The following is a 16052-nucleotide window of genomic DNA, read 5'->3' as shown; positions in this document are numbered from 1 at the left end:
GATATCTGAATGGATTGAGCTCTGGAATTCAAGATGAATAAACTTTGTGAAATTGGAAAGTGTGGAAGAAGCATACCAATATGCCTTGAAAGCTGAGGAGATCTTGACAAAGAAGCATTAACAAAGACAAAGCAGTAGAGGTAGTAGATTACAGAGAAGCAGAGGTAGATCTTATGAAGAAGGTGGCAGATCTAACAATTTTGTGCAAGATAAGGGCAAATCTGAATGGAAGAATGATGACAAAGGCAAGACCGAATGGAAAGGTGGTAATTCTTACCTAGGAGGTACTAGCTCTTACCGAGGAAGAGGTAATTCTTATTCTAGAGGTGGTTTTCGTGGTAATTATTTCAAATGCAGTAAAGGACATAGATCTTTTGATTGTAGATCCTCTGGTGAGAATGAACAAGGTAACAGAAATGCTATGATTAAAGGAGATCTTGAGGGTTCACCTAGTGGACTTGAGGCTGGAGAAAATCTGATGGTGAGAACTTTGTGTAATAAGGGAATTGATGAGGAACCTCTTCTAAGGAGAAATCTTTTCAAGACCAGATGTAAGATGGCTGGAAAATGCTACAAGGTGATCATTGGCAATGGAAGTTCAACAAATTTGCCATTAAAGGAGTCAGTTACAAAGTTGCAGTTGCAAAGGTAGAGGCATCCTAAACCCTATCATGTTTCATGGATCAAGGATGAGCATAAGATATTGATAAGTGAACAATGTGTTGTGAAGTTCAAGATTGGACATTACTTTGATGAAGTTTTGAGTGATATTATGCCTATGGATTATTGTCATATTCTGTTGGGTAGACCTTGACAATATGATAGATATGTTGTACATGATGGAAGATTGAATCAATATACTCTTTGGATGAATGGGTGAAAGCAAGTATTGTTGCCTGACTGAAGGTCCAAATGAGGTTAATTGTACCACTGTGAGAATTTGCATGATTAATGGAAAGCAATTTGAAAAGGAAATAAAGAAGAATCAAATATGTTTTGCCATAACTCCTAGCAGACCGAGTTGTGCCAGTAATAACCATGTGACAAAAAATAATGGTGAAGGGGTGATAGATAGCAATAACAGAGGTCAATAGTAACCGAGTGACAACAGAAGATGGTAGTATTGAGCGAGTGCCAGTAGAAATTGCAAGTTTGTTGAATGAGTATAAAGATATTGTTGCAGAGGAGATACCTGATGGTTTACCACCAGTAAGAAGTATAAGTCTTTGTATGGATCTAATTCCTAGAGCTAGTTTTCCTAATAAAGCACCATACAGATTAACACCTACATAGAATGAAGAACTTAACAAATAAGTACATGAGTTGTTGCAAAAAAGTTTGATCAGAGAAAATTTGAGTCCATGTGTTGCACCTGCTGTATTAGCACCTAAGAAGAATGAAGAATGGAGGATGTGTATTGATTCCAGAGCTATTAACAAGATCACAATGAAATATATGTTTCCTATCCCAAGGATGGATGATGTAGAAGTATTTGACCAAGATTGATTTAAAGAGTGGTTATCATCAAATTAGAAACAAAGAAGGTGATGAATGGAAGACTACTTTTAAAACAAAATATGGTTTGTATGAATGGTTAGTAATGCATTTTGGTTTGACTAATGCACCTAGTACTTTCATGAGGTTGATGAATGAAGTTCTGAAGAGATTTTTGGGTAAGTTTGTGATTCTTTATTTGGATGATATTCTAATATTCAATAAGACTAAGAAAGAACATCTTGAGCATGTTAGACAAGTACTATGGAGATTGAAAGAGGAGAAGTTGATGATTAACTTGAAAAAGTGTTCCTTTATGCAAGAGGAGATTGGGTATTTGGGATTTGTGATTTCAGCTAATGGTTTGAAAAAGGATCCTAAGAAGGTTAAGGCAATTTTGGAATGGCCTACACCTGAGAACGTGGGTGAGGTAAGATCATTTCACGGTTTAGCTAGTTCCTATAAGAACTTTATAAAGAACTCTAATTCTGTTTGTAATACTATGACTGAGACAATAAGAGGGGATAAAAAAGATTTAAAGTGGACACATGGAGCTGATAAAAGTTTTGAGACTTTGAAACAAACGATTGCTGAGTTACATGTATTAGCTTTGTCTGATATTAATAAGGTGTTTCAAGTTGAATTTGATGCAAGTGGCAGTGCAATAGGAGTTGTGTTGAGTCAAGAAGGTAAACCTACTACTTTCTTCAGTGAGAAGTTGAATGATGCTAAAGGAAGTATTTTGCGTATGACCAATTGTTTTACGCTATTGTTCAAGCCTTGGAGAAGTGGAGACATTATTCGATTACTAAGGAGTTTGTGTTGTATATTGATCATAAAGCTTTACAGTATTTGGGAAGTCCACATAAGTTGAATCAAAGACATGTGAAGTGAGTTGAATACTTGTAAAGTTTCATATTTGTGATCAAGCATAAAAGTGGAGTCACTAACCGAGTTGTTGATGCATAAGTAGAAGACATTCTTTGCTGACCGAGATGAAGGTTGAAGTTCTTGGTTTTGATGAAATAAAGGAGTTGTATGATACTGATCCTAATTTTTCTGAGGCATGGAGAGAGTGCAGAGCACCAAATCTATCAGATCACCTGAGGAAGTATGATGAGTATTTCATTCAAGAAGGTATGTTGTTCAAGGGAATTCAATTGTGTATACCAAGAAGTTCCCTGAAAGTTAATTTGATTAAGGAAAAGCATTGTGGTGGATTGGTTGGACATTTTGGAATTATTAAGACATTGAGTTTGTTGAAGGGAAAGTATTCTTAGCCACAAATGTATAAGGATGTTCAGAAGTTTGTACGGTGTTGTGGAGTTTGTCAAGTTGCAAAAGGAGTAAGTCAGAATACTGGTTTGCATACACATAATTATGTTCCTGAGAAACCTTGGAGTGACATCAATATGGATTTTGTTCTTAGATTGCCCAAGACAACAAAAGGGTATGATTCTATATTTGTTGTAGTGGATAGATTCTCTAAGATGACGCATTTTATACCATGTAAGAAGACATCGAATGTTGTGCATGTTGCTGAGATTTTCTTCAAAGAGATTGTTAGATTGCATGGATTACCAAAAAGTATTATTTCTGACAAAGACAATAAGTTTATTGGTTATTTTTTGAGGACTTTGTAGAAAAAGATGGATACTAAGTTGAGATTTAGTTCTACATTCCATCTATAGATAGATGGACAGACAAAGGTTGTGAATAGAAGCTTGGGCACTTTGTTGAGATGTTTAGTTGGAGATAAACCAAGTAATTAGGAGCTGGTATTAGCACAAGCTGAGTTTGCATGTAATAATTCTATGAATAGGAGTACAGAGAAAACACCTTTTGAGATTGTTACTGGAATGCAACCTAGAGGAATATTGGATTTGAGGGATGTTGCTGATGAAGGGAAGGGAAGTGTTGAACAAGAAGCATTCGGTGGTTTTATGAAGTCTTTGCATGAGGAAGTGAAGTTGAAGTTTGAAACAAAGTAATCAGATGTATAAGGAGATCGATGATAAGTCTAGAAGATACCATATTTTTGAAGTTGATGATGAGGTGATGGTTCATTTGAAGAAAGGTAGATTTCCTACCGAAACAAATAGTAAGCTGAAGATGAAGAAGTTTGGACCTTGTAAGATCTTGACGAAGTTTGACAGTGGTAATGCTTATGAAATTGATTTACCTAATGACATGGATATATCTCCTATATTCAATATTGCTGATTTGTATAAGTATCATGAGTCAGATGATGAAGTTGTTATATCAGATGATTATCCTAAGAAGCAGATTGAAGAGGTTGAACAGATATTGGATTAGAGAGCTGGTAAGATTACAAGAGGAAAATATTACTATGAGAATTTGGTGAAGTGGAATAATAGACCAATTGAAGATGCTACATGGATTTCTCAATCTGAATTGGATTCAGCTTAGGTTGTGACACCTGCATGATTCGGGAGAATCATTTCATTCAACCTTGGTTCTTTGATGCAAAAGCATCTTGGGTTGCCTTGTGATCTGCACTTTTGTTCATTCTGGTAGTTTAACCGAGTTTCAACTATATTAACCAAGCTCTCCAAGTGTTAACCGAGTTCTTATGTTATTATTGGGTCGCAGTTCTGACTAAGTTCTTTCAGAGCTTGCTGAGTTACAGTCTTGGCCGAGTGTAGTGTTAACGGAGTGTTTCAATGCTAACCGAGCTGATCAATGTTGACCGAGTTCCTTCAGGGTTAACCGAGTTGTTCAATGCTAACCATGTGTTCTTTCATGCGCTGAGTGATTGTTTGCTGATGCTCAGATCCTTCTTTGTCTGAGTTGTTTGTGTTTGGCTCTTACTTTGAACCGACTCATGTATTAATTTGGATCGTGAATTTAATGATAAGATTTTGTCTAGGAGTGTTAACCATTGAAGTTGGGCTTTCTATTATGTAATGTTCTAGAATCTTCTGTAAGCCGTTTTGGCAAGTATAAGTAGAGGCATTTGGTTAAGAGTCAAAGCAGATGTATCTAGGATTGGGAATTTGAAGCAAGATTGTAGATCTAGAAGTTGTATTTTGTATCTAGTTGTAACCCAGAAGGCCTTACAGCTGAGCATGTATGTCGAAATGAATCGATAAATGTTTCTTGTTTTTTCTCTCCTTGGTGTTGTTCTCAATGCATTTGCTTCCATTATGTTTACTCAGCAAGGTAGTCGAATAATTGGATGAGCCTTTGGCCCTAGCTTTTCATGACCCTCCTTGCACTAGTTTTGTAGTAAAAACTGCCTCGATTTGTGTGCCAAAAAGTTTGATTTGCGTTCTAAAAAATCCTGATTTTTGTGCCAAAAAATAATGATTTGCATACCAAAAAATCTTGATTTTCATGCCAAAAAACTTTAATTTTCATATCAAAAAATCATCAAATCGCCACCTCGAGAAACATGCCCAAGCTGGGGCAATAATTTTTTGCTTCAGATTCCAACTATGTCCAAATTGGACATATTTTATATGAAAATAGGGGTTTTTGGGCACTCTAAGCTCAACGGTGAGGTCCGTTTGGGCTCAAAGTGCATCGGAAAAAGGTGAACCCCCAGATTCAATACAAAAAAAAACTCTGAAAACTGAAACCCTCTAAAGAAAAAAAGGCACAGATTTGAAAGCCAAGCTAAAATTCTCATAAACAAAATAAGCACATGAAGATCTGGATCTCTGATACCATGTTGAAGTTGATGAAAACTCAACCCCACAGTGTCCAAGAATCACCTGCATGCAAACACCTGTCACAGAAAGAAGCAAACGCTATGGAGGTTGGAATTCCTAGATCCACAGATGAGGCATTATTGATGAGCAAAAAGACAAATTGCTATTATCAAAAGTGAATTAATAAATAACAAAGAGATCAATCCTTATAAAAGGAGATCAAAACCCTAACAGGAATGTAACCTAGGTTGCATTCTAATAATTAATAAAAGAATCAATTATTATATGCCCAAAGTTTAGTTGAAGTAAACTAGAGACAATAAGTGACTTAATAATTAAATAATATGATTTAATTAATAAGAAAGTACTTAATTACTCTAACACTAAGAACAAAAAAATAAGCGATGCAGTATGAATAACTTGCATGATAAATTATGTAAACACTTGATAATAAAAGGCCACTTCAAGTGAGAAACCTCCTAGTCCACTTCAAGGGCGATGCTATTATGATATTAAATAGATTTTATTTACTCTCTCTTCCGTCTTTTTCTAATGGTCACTCTTTTTGTAATGTTCCGATGAACTCCTTCTGTTCATTATGGAAACTTTCTTTTTCACTCTACAAGAATGTTTCTATTTCCTCTCTCTTGTTCGTTATAGAAACATTCTCTTGTATATTGTATATATAGATCATCCATGGTCTTTGTTTAATAACACATTCATTATTATCAGAGCAAGTTCTTGGCCTCTTTAAAAAAATTAATTTCTTTTTTGAAATTATTAATTCAAAAAAAATTGAAATATTTGCCCGAGCGTGTTCAAAATTTGAATCTTTCTTTTCCTCCAAACCCGACTAGAGATTCAGCGTTCTTTTGCAATTTTATTTGTGCAAAATTTGCTTTTTTTTCAAATCCGCCCTCTACTTAAGAATTTTGCAAAGTTTTTCTAGTTTTTTAATCCGACCAAGGCTTTTTTAAAAACCCTCGATTCTCATGTCAGATTAACAAAATTATTGCATATTCTTGGTGGGTTTTTGTAGATCTTAACTGGATTAGTCTAGCTTTTTCTAGGTGCATCATTTTCAATGCCTCAATTTTTTAGCCAACGGAATCAAAATCTAATAAGATATTCTATTTGGGTTTTATCGGCTCTTATCTGGGTCTCTTCAAATTTTGTGGGTCTTTCGTCAATCTGCCTTGAAGTTTGTCCCATCTCATATTTTTCACACTTTTTCATTGAAAAGCATGCAATGGCATCTCTCACCAGTCTCATGCCGGAAGACAGTCAGCATTTCAATAGAAAGAACTAAAACACTTGGAAGCAGAGAATGAAGATGATCTTCGAGTACCGTCACCTTGAGGCGCTTGTTCTGGGTGCCAAGACTTGTCCTACCACAATCAATGCTACCACAAACCAACATTGTAGAACAGCAGACCTCTTTGATCAACCCAAGGCTGCGTTTTACGCTTTTTGAGGGCATACAAATTTTTGTTTTCTTTAAGATAGATTGACCATTAAGGGAGCGTATTATGATATTAGATAGTTTATATCTACTCTCTCTTCCATCTTTTTCTAATGGTCACTCTTTTTGTAATGTTTTCATAAACTCCTTTTGTTCATTATGGAAACGTTCTTTTTCGCTCTACAAGAATGTTTCTATTTCCTCTCTTGTTCATTATAGAAACATTCTCTTGTATATTGTATATATAGATCATTCATGCTCTTTGTTTAATAACAAATTCATTATTTTACCATAATAGATACCAACAACAATCTTCAACATGAACACAATACTCAACAAGATGATAATAAATAACCTGTACCTTCTATACTTTCAGTTTAACTTATTTCTTTCAAAAATTCACATTAATACTTATGTGATCAATGTATACTTGTGCATGTGTGCAAAGTAGCTTCTATTTATCACAATTATTGTTTTTGACGTTAATTGACTAAATGATACATAGAAAAAAGGTTTTGAATCCTTATAAATATTTGAATTTCTTGAGTTTTTTCAATTTGCCGAGTTAGACTCCAAGCCTGAAACCAGCTTGCTGAGTCCCAGGCAAGTCCAAGTCTTGTAACTATGATGCAAACAAAGGATCTAAAGATTACAAATCTTCAAGGGTAATTTTAGAGATCCTCACATTGAAAAAGATTTGATAAAAGTACTATTCCTTAAGGACAAGCAATCTCAAGAAGGCGGACTGTCATGCCCCACCATAAGGTATCTAAATACATTACAAAAGCACCTTAAGGAAAATATCAATGCATGAGAAAACTGTCTTATTCCTAGGACTTTGGATTTTTTGCAGTAACATGCCAAAGAGATTATAAGACCAAGACAGAAACCATGCATCAATTAACCAAGAACAATAATTAACTAAAGGACAGCAATTCTAATTGTAGAAGCGATGATAAAGAAACAACATTTAAATCATGATATCCATGATTAAGCACTAAAACAGCAATCCTATTATCTTACAATGGTAGCTATTAAGTTTTGAAAGGCACATCCCTTTTCCAAAGGGCAGTAATTTCCAAGAGACATCTCTCTCCATGAGAAATTAAGTTATAAAAGGGAAGATCTTAGATTACAATGGGGCATCAAGCAGATCGAGCAATCCATTCAAAGAAACATTAAGCCCCATAAGTGAGAAAAAGGTATCCAGCAAATAGATTGAGCCATCAAGGAAAAGCAATACAGTGAGCAACATAAGGAAATAGAGCAGTCCTCTGAAATCAAGGATATAGATCAAGCGGGGATTTTCTATATATAGCAGACATTAACAGTATCCATTTGTTGTATGCATAAGATGTAATGTCCTCCATTTTTAAGTGATAATTAAGTACATTGATTTTTATTAAGTCGTCAAAAAAGTTAAAAAGTCTTAATTAATTAAATGATCTAAAAGTAATTAAATATTATTATAATGTTACGATAATTTATTTCTCCAGCAAGTCAACCTTTCTTCTAGATCCTTACTAGAGATCTATATAAGGGAACTTCTAGTGGTATATTTTCGTCATGCTTTTGAGATTTGGCAAATGCTCTATAATTTCTGGAGACCAAAATCTTTTAGAGTTCTACAGAAGGGTTGGACAAAAAACCTAGCTCTTCCTAAGGGGTTGATTCATGATAGACTGCATTGGTGCAAATTTGTTGAGTCTCCATCAGAGACAAATTTGTGAGTTTTAAGTCTGGAAATAAAGATTCTAACATTTATTTCTTATTTAAAGATAAGATTTGCATATTCTAAAAGTTATATTTCTGTGAATGTCTGAGGCTATGAATATTAGTGAGTGATAATTCTAATTTCTAAACATTAATGAATTAACATTAACATTAAATCCAGCATGAATAACCCAGCATTAACATTAACATTAATGAATCTTGTTGAGGGCCGATCTTATTTGTGAATTATCGTAAAGTTGATAGGAAATATTTATAATGCTGGGTTATTCACAGCAAGAGGATTCTAATCAGGCAAATACAATATTTATTTCTCCAATGTTTGTGGACCAACTTTCTTAACATTGGTGAAACATATGGGGAGTTACAAAGTTAGACCCTCTTGTATTATAATAAAGTTTGAGAAGTTTTGTGTAAGTTGGTTGTGGGACCCGGTTTTTTTAGTTCTGGAAAATAATTGCCAAAGAACTACAATTGTCATGCCTGAAATTTCTTCAAGATCACGGGCTTAATTAAATATACATTATCAATGCCGCAAGTATTGCTCAAGTCTATCACTTCTGATACTAATTTGGGCCTTCGAAAATCATAGTGGCTTCATTTCAAGCACGGAATTCAGAAACGGTGAGATTTAAGTGTTCCTCTTGCCAAGCTGATGTCATCAATGGTTATTTTGTTACAAGTTGGGAAATGGCAGGAAATATTTCATTCATTTGTTACATGTTTTTCCATGAATCAGTTTTGGAACATGTGACAGGGTAACAACACTATATGTACCTCTCTTTATCGGATTCTACAAAGTTTAGCACATTTATAGAAGTTTTTATAGCAGAGCTCAGGAGATGTTTTTGAGCCTAATGGAATATGAGTTTCTGAGCCTAACAGAATATGCAAGAGCAGTAAATGATTACAGCATTTTCATGGGTGATATTATGATCAATCTTAATGCCCTAGGAAATGTCTCGAGCTATTATGATCAGTCTTAATGCAAAACTTGTTGCCCACTAGATACTGCCTAAACTTAGCCAAAGCATGCATGATGGCCAACATTTCCTTATCATAAACACTGAAAGATCTCTCAGGACCTCGCAATTTCCAGCTCTCAAAATCTATGCAATGACAATCTCGGGACAAAACTGCACCAATACTCTCTCCGGAAGCATCACAGTGCAAATCAAAGGGCCTAGAAAAATCCGGTAAAGTCAACACCGGACATGAAGTCATCAATCTTAAACTTCTCAAAACACTCCTGTGCCTGGGCCGACCATTGAAAAGCAACCTTACAAGTCAAATCTGTGAGGGGACCAGCATGTCATGAAAAACCTGCCACAAACCTATCATAAAAGGCACAAAAACCAATAAACCCTCTTAATTGTGTCAGGGTCTCAAGTGTAGGCCACTCCACAATAGCACGGATCTTATCTGGATCCATGCAAACTCCATCAGCACCAATAATATGCCCCAGATAAAGTAACTCCATCATGCCCGGAGCACACTTGGACTCCTTGGCATACAAACAAGCCCAATCCAATATACCCAAAACTGTATCCAAATGAGCAACATGATCATCCCATGTCTTGCTATAAATCAGAATGTTGTCAAAAAAAACCAGCACAAATTTGCGGAGCTGACTATGGAACACCTTGTTTATAGTAGACTAAAAAGTGGCAGAAGCGTTGGTAAGTCCAAAGGGCATGACCAAAAACTCAAAATGCTGCCCACAGTGACACATGAAAGCTGTCTTCTCTATATCCTGCTCTCTGACCTGGATTTGATGATATTTGAACCTCAAGTCAATCTTTGAAAAATACTTTGCCCCATGCAACTCATCAATCCATAAAATAGGATACCGGTTCTTAATAGTCTTCTTATTCAACATTCGGTAATCAATGCACATCCAAAGGGTGCCATCCTTCTTCACCAGAACAACTGAAGAAGCAAATGGGGACGGACTTGGCCTAATATGCCCCATGTCAAGAAGCTCCTGTATGGTCTTCTCAATCTCATCTTTGAGACTTTTCGGATGGCGATAGGGTGTGATCATAATGGGTTCAGTGCCCTCCTCCAACTCTACGACATGCTCAATCCCACGATCCAGAGGCCTACCAAGGGGTAAATCATTAAACACTTTAGAGTGTTTAACTCTCAACTGCTGGATATCTGGATGATAATCTGTCTCCTCAACACTCTTCTGAGAAGGCATAACCCTGCACTCCACTACCCAATCAACAACATCCTCATGACATACCAAATGTTGCATGCGCCGAAGGGAAATCTGCTTAAGCTCATCATTACAGATTGCTTTAAGAACCTGGGGTTGTCCGTCCTTGATGAATCTTATCTCCATCCTCTTTGTGCTCAAGTAGATATCCTTAAGTGTGTGTAACCAAGCCATACCAAGAACTATATCTGTTCACCCCATATCTACCACATAAAAATCTGCGGTGAAAGCATATGTATTAAGTCTCACAGGAAGCTCTGAAATCATAACCAAACGTGCATCAATAAAATCATGAGTAGTTCCAGTATCAAATAAAACAGCAATACTCTGTCCAGCTATGAGCCCACGCATCCTAAAAGCTCCCTCCATGCTGGATAAGTAAGCTACCTTGAGGTTGGAGTCATCTACCTCATCCTCAACATCATCAATCCTATAATGATCTTGATCATAACTCCCAGACTGCTCCTGAAAATCAGCACTGTCATCATCATCATTAAACCACTCCATCATCCTATTTTTGCCCTTAGGCTTCATAGGACAATCATGGTCAATATCATACAGACCCCTGCAATAGAAACACAACTTCCTTCTCCTCAAATCATTAATCGTCTCTCGATCCAAAGGAGTTGCAACAGGGCGCTTACCCACAAGTTTCTCCTCTCTCCGAAGAGTTGTCCTATCATAGGAAGACGTAGCAGGCTTCGAGGCAAACTTGCCTCTAGGTGTAGAAGCCTCTAAGTTACGGGCCTTCTTCATAGCTTCCTGCAGTAAGGGGGGGTCTAATGACTTAACCCAACCTCTGAGTAGCTCAGCAAGACCCTCAATGAAAAGCATAACCCTCCTCTCAGCTATGTCACATACCATCACTGACAACCTCTAGAACTCACTAATAAATGCCTCTGAACCAGCCATCTGTCACAACTGAGCCAACTCCCTAAAATAAACCTCGGGGTCCTCCTTGTCAAAACTCTCTATCAACTTGTCAACAAACCCCTGATATAATATGATCTGATCGTGATGAGGAGATACTAAACCATGGTACCACCCATCGTGCGCAACTCCGTCGAGATGTAAGATGGCAAATTTGACGGTGTCCTCAGTCATAGGACGCAAAGCGAGGTAGGTGTCAAGCTTGTGGACCCAAGCTCTAGCAATCACTCTACCGCTCCCATCAAAATGAGCTAGTGTCATCTTACCAACCACCTACTAAAGCTTGGTGTACCTAGGCCGTTGTCTGTCAGTAGCAGGCCTACCCCTAGAATGCTCACATTTCTAGGTTAGATATCTATCAAAACTCAAATTATCCTTCAATGCCTGAGGAAGAGCATCCCACTCATGAAAATGAGTGAGAACATCATCAACAAAAGGAGCGGCATCGAAAGTGGTGCTAACTGCATCTAACTCTGGTCTCAAGAAAGTGGGTCTCTGTGGCCTATCCTGAGCACTAATATAACCAATCATATCCACCCTATCATCCATCCTGACATGATCCTCGATCTTGTGCTTGCCATCGGCCCTAGGCCCCGCATCCACACATGACCTATGGGAACCAACTAAAATATCTCGAGCTCCCTCTCTACCCCAGTATCAAGGCAAAGCTAACTGTTGCTGAGTGTCAGAGGCAAAGCTAACTATTGTAGAACACCCGTCATCTACTATCGCCCAACTACGATATTCCTAAATGCCTGCAGGGCACCTCTATCAACCTCAGCATTTGTGGCCCGTAGTCCAATGCCACCAAAACCACCCGAACTACCCACCGAACCAAACTGAATCTCTGACTCTCCTGGGAGGCAAATTATGTTCCCGTCGGGTATAATGCATGCTTGACACAAATCTTCGATTGCCATCCATGTCTCAAGATGCGAAATGAACAAAATCTACTTCTAAATTAAACTGAGCCCTATTCTTGCAGGCTGGCGAGAAACCGCTTTGATACCATTGTAAAGAACCAAACTAACTTCCAATTTGAATATTGATGCACAAACAATTGTTTTTGCAATTTTTAAAGTTTTTTTATAATTTTTTGGTATTTTTTGAATCAACAACTCCAAATGTTTTAAATGAGAATATAAAAATCAGGCTATAACTAAATAGAAATACTTTGCACTTAATTTGAACAATCATAAGTCAAAAGTATTTATTATAAAATGGCAATGGATTGCAAATATATTTGACAGTTGTGCCACCAAATTACTCTCTTATGTTCACGTTGACTTCCCAATATCAACACCCAACCGTAGAAAATGGTTGTCTTTTAGCTATTCACTAAAAATGCAGAATGCTGGAAGAATGACGTGTGAGGGTTGGTGCTAAAGTGTGCCTCCCAATTACCACCGCACAGCTGATATGTTGGATCGCAGGCCCAGCAATTGCTAACACTAGCTTCACCACAGCCGTCCCACTCCTAACACAAGGCTAGGACTCATAATATATTGTCATCCACTACCATCATGTAGTCTGCCTACGTTTCAACCAAGGCTACCAATATTCAGAAGTTTGTAGACCTCCAAGTACAATTCGTCCACCCAAAAATCAATCTAGATCCTCAGCAAAGAAAATAGCAAACCTCCGCAATTTAGAGAATAAACACTATCAAAATCTCCAAGCCACAGTAGACACAGTAGGAGACGATCACAATTTGTTATAACTCAGCAACAAATTGCTTCCACCACCAAATTCGAACAATCTTTAGAAAAACTTCACAAACCCTCAACCACATAATAAGTTGAGAAAATTTAATATTTAAGATGATCTCCCATTCTCCAAAAAGCCATATTTATAATACAAATTTGAGCCATTTAGCTTCACGCACACACCTTTCACTTAAAAGCAACTTTTATAATATAAAGTCATAACACTTTATATTATAAAACACAATGATAATTAAGTGTGTAATAAATAATCATTAAAACCAGCATTCCTCCAAATAAATATGACTTCAATAATACTTCATTAAGAGACCAAATATCGAAGCCAAACGATCACCCCGCCTGAACTGCTCACCCAAAATAGTAACTGACCAAGAGTGACTTACTAAAATTAGTAAGTCCAAAAATAGCAATATCCCGACAAAGACCCCCAAGTTGAAACGTTAGCTCACGAGGGTCGTGATGATGAAATGACAAAACCATACTTTAGAAACCTGCTAAATCGGGGACATTACATATGGTACTAAAATCCTCTTGCATCCAATTATATACTTTGTATGATGATTCTACAAGAAAGGTTATGTATAAATGATTTTTTGCTAGAGGACAAGCAAAATCTAAGAGGGTAGGACTGTGATATCCCTGTCAAAATAAGAATCATATAATTAAAATATGGATAATAATAAATCAATAAAATAATAGAAAATAATATTAATAATAATGATATGCTTTATTATTATCATATCATAATATTGCATAAAAAATTACTGTTAAAATATGAGAATTAAATATTACTATATTAAACGATAAATATAATATTTAGATTAATAATATATAAAGTAAATATATTATGCAATAATATTATTAATATTAATAATAAGAAATATAATTGATATAATCTATATAATATAATTATGATTTATGAAAGAAAATGACTCTAAGAATAAAAAACTTTATATATAGATTATTAACATTGAGACATGGTCATCGGAAGATATGGAGAAATAAGGAAAGAAAAGGGAGATATATAAATTTTTGGTATGTAAAAGCCTAAATGGAAAAATATATAATAAATTATTTAATGTCCTGGCAAAGGACATTACAAAATCTGGAGTCTTAATTTCTTCACTGTCTGAACATTGCTCTGGTCAATTGAAACTAATTCTGCTATAAACAAATCTTGTTTTTAATCGCAATGCTATTAAAATACTTATTCATTCCTGTCTGCAAGAAAAATTGAAACTCCACTATTCATTTTTTGTTAACTGTTGTGGGAATTATTGAGAAAATTTAAAAATTTCTGACAGAAATCAATAAGGTTCATTCCATGAGATATATACTTAGTGTATGCATTATAAAGATATTATCTATCATGTAATGCCTTATGTGTTTAACATGGCTAAAGATAACGTAAAAATGCATATTCTAGAAAATTAACCCAGCCGGTAATCATTTAGAGGAGAAAGAAATGCAAGAAGGGGAGCAGATACAAGATCAACAAGGTAGACCATCCCATGATGGATGTCCAATGTGTCTGCCACTTGGGGCCAAGAAGGTGAGTGACCACTCTTGGGCTTAGATAGGAGGGTCTTTGGGTGCCCTATTGTGTTTTCCTTTCCAACCTATATGTGGTTGATTATTGGAAGATGACAAAGGACACCTGAATAAGGAGTGTATCTACAAGCACTCCACTAAGTAGACCACCCCATGCTGAAGGACCAATGTGTTTTTCACTTGGTCCAAGTGGGTGTGTATCCACTCTTGGGCTTAGTGTAAGGATCGCTTTGGACAAACCTATCATGCTCTCAGTCATGAGAGAACGAATAAAGAAACACGGATAGGGAGTGCAGATATGAGTATCCCACTAGGTAGACCGCCCCTTGCTAGATGTCCAATGTGCTACAACTTGGGGCCAAGAGAGTGAGTGTACACTCTTGGGCTTAGCGTGAAGATTGCTTCGGGCTAATCTTATCATTTTCCTTCATTCAAACTGTATTGTGTATACAGATGTGATATGAACTGTCTAATGAAGAATGATAATTATATGTGTTTGTATTTATATGTGTGATTACTATATATATATATATATATATATAAAATTTAATATGGTTGTAGGACTTCATCAGGGTTTATCTTGTTAAGAGGCATTTTAAATACTTAAGTTATACCTCTAACTTTCTTATATGAATGGAATTTGTGATTTTTGGGCAAGACTTAGGGCAATTCCCAAAAGGACGCATTACAAAACCATGATAATATTGTAATGCGTCCTTTTGGGAATTGCCCTAAATCTTGCCCAAACATCACAAATTCCATTCATCTAAGAAAGTTAGAGGTATAACTTTAGTATTTAAAATGCCTCTTAACAAGATAAACCCTGATGAAGTCCTACAACCATATTAAATTTTTTATATATATTGTAATGTGTCCTTTTGGAAATTGCCCTAAATCTTGCCCAAAAATCACAAATTCCATTCATATAAGAAAGTTAGAGGTATATAAAATCTCAAATCTCAAATTTTCCTATTTCTCGTCATGTTCTGGTTTTATCAGTTGCTTTGTGACGTCCATAGACTAATTCATTTTATATATATGATTACTATATTTTGTTCGAAGTCTCTTTGAAAGCACGTTACCTTTATATAGGGTTCATCTAAGCTTGTTTAGGTCTTTTCAGCTATAACAATTGTATCAGTATTTTTTTCTCAGTTGTAACTTGTATCCAATTAACTCGGTCTTTTACATCAAGTCAAATTTAAGAAAAATATTTAAAAAGTGCTAGAGTGGGGACCTATATGCTTTGTTGTACATATTTGCAC

The 16052-nt window shown here is 36.0% G+C and overlaps 1 protein-coding gene across 1 annotated transcript in view; it reads right to left on the bottom strand.

The window, feature by feature from the left end:
- Positions 1-16052, bottom strand: part of LOC149551264 (uncharacterized) — a 52182-nt gene that overhangs the window by 23388 nt on the left and 12742 nt on the right. The window lies entirely within an intron of this gene.

Source organism: Cupressus sempervirens, chromosome 6, assembly GCF_028749045.1.
Source record: "Cupressus sempervirens isolate cs-2001-9-10 chromosome 6, ASM2874904v1, whole genome shotgun sequence".
NCBI lineage: Eukaryota > Viridiplantae > Streptophyta > Pinopsida > Cupressales > Cupressaceae > Cupressus > Cupressus sempervirens.
This window is presented reverse-complemented; position numbering and strand designations above follow the sequence as displayed.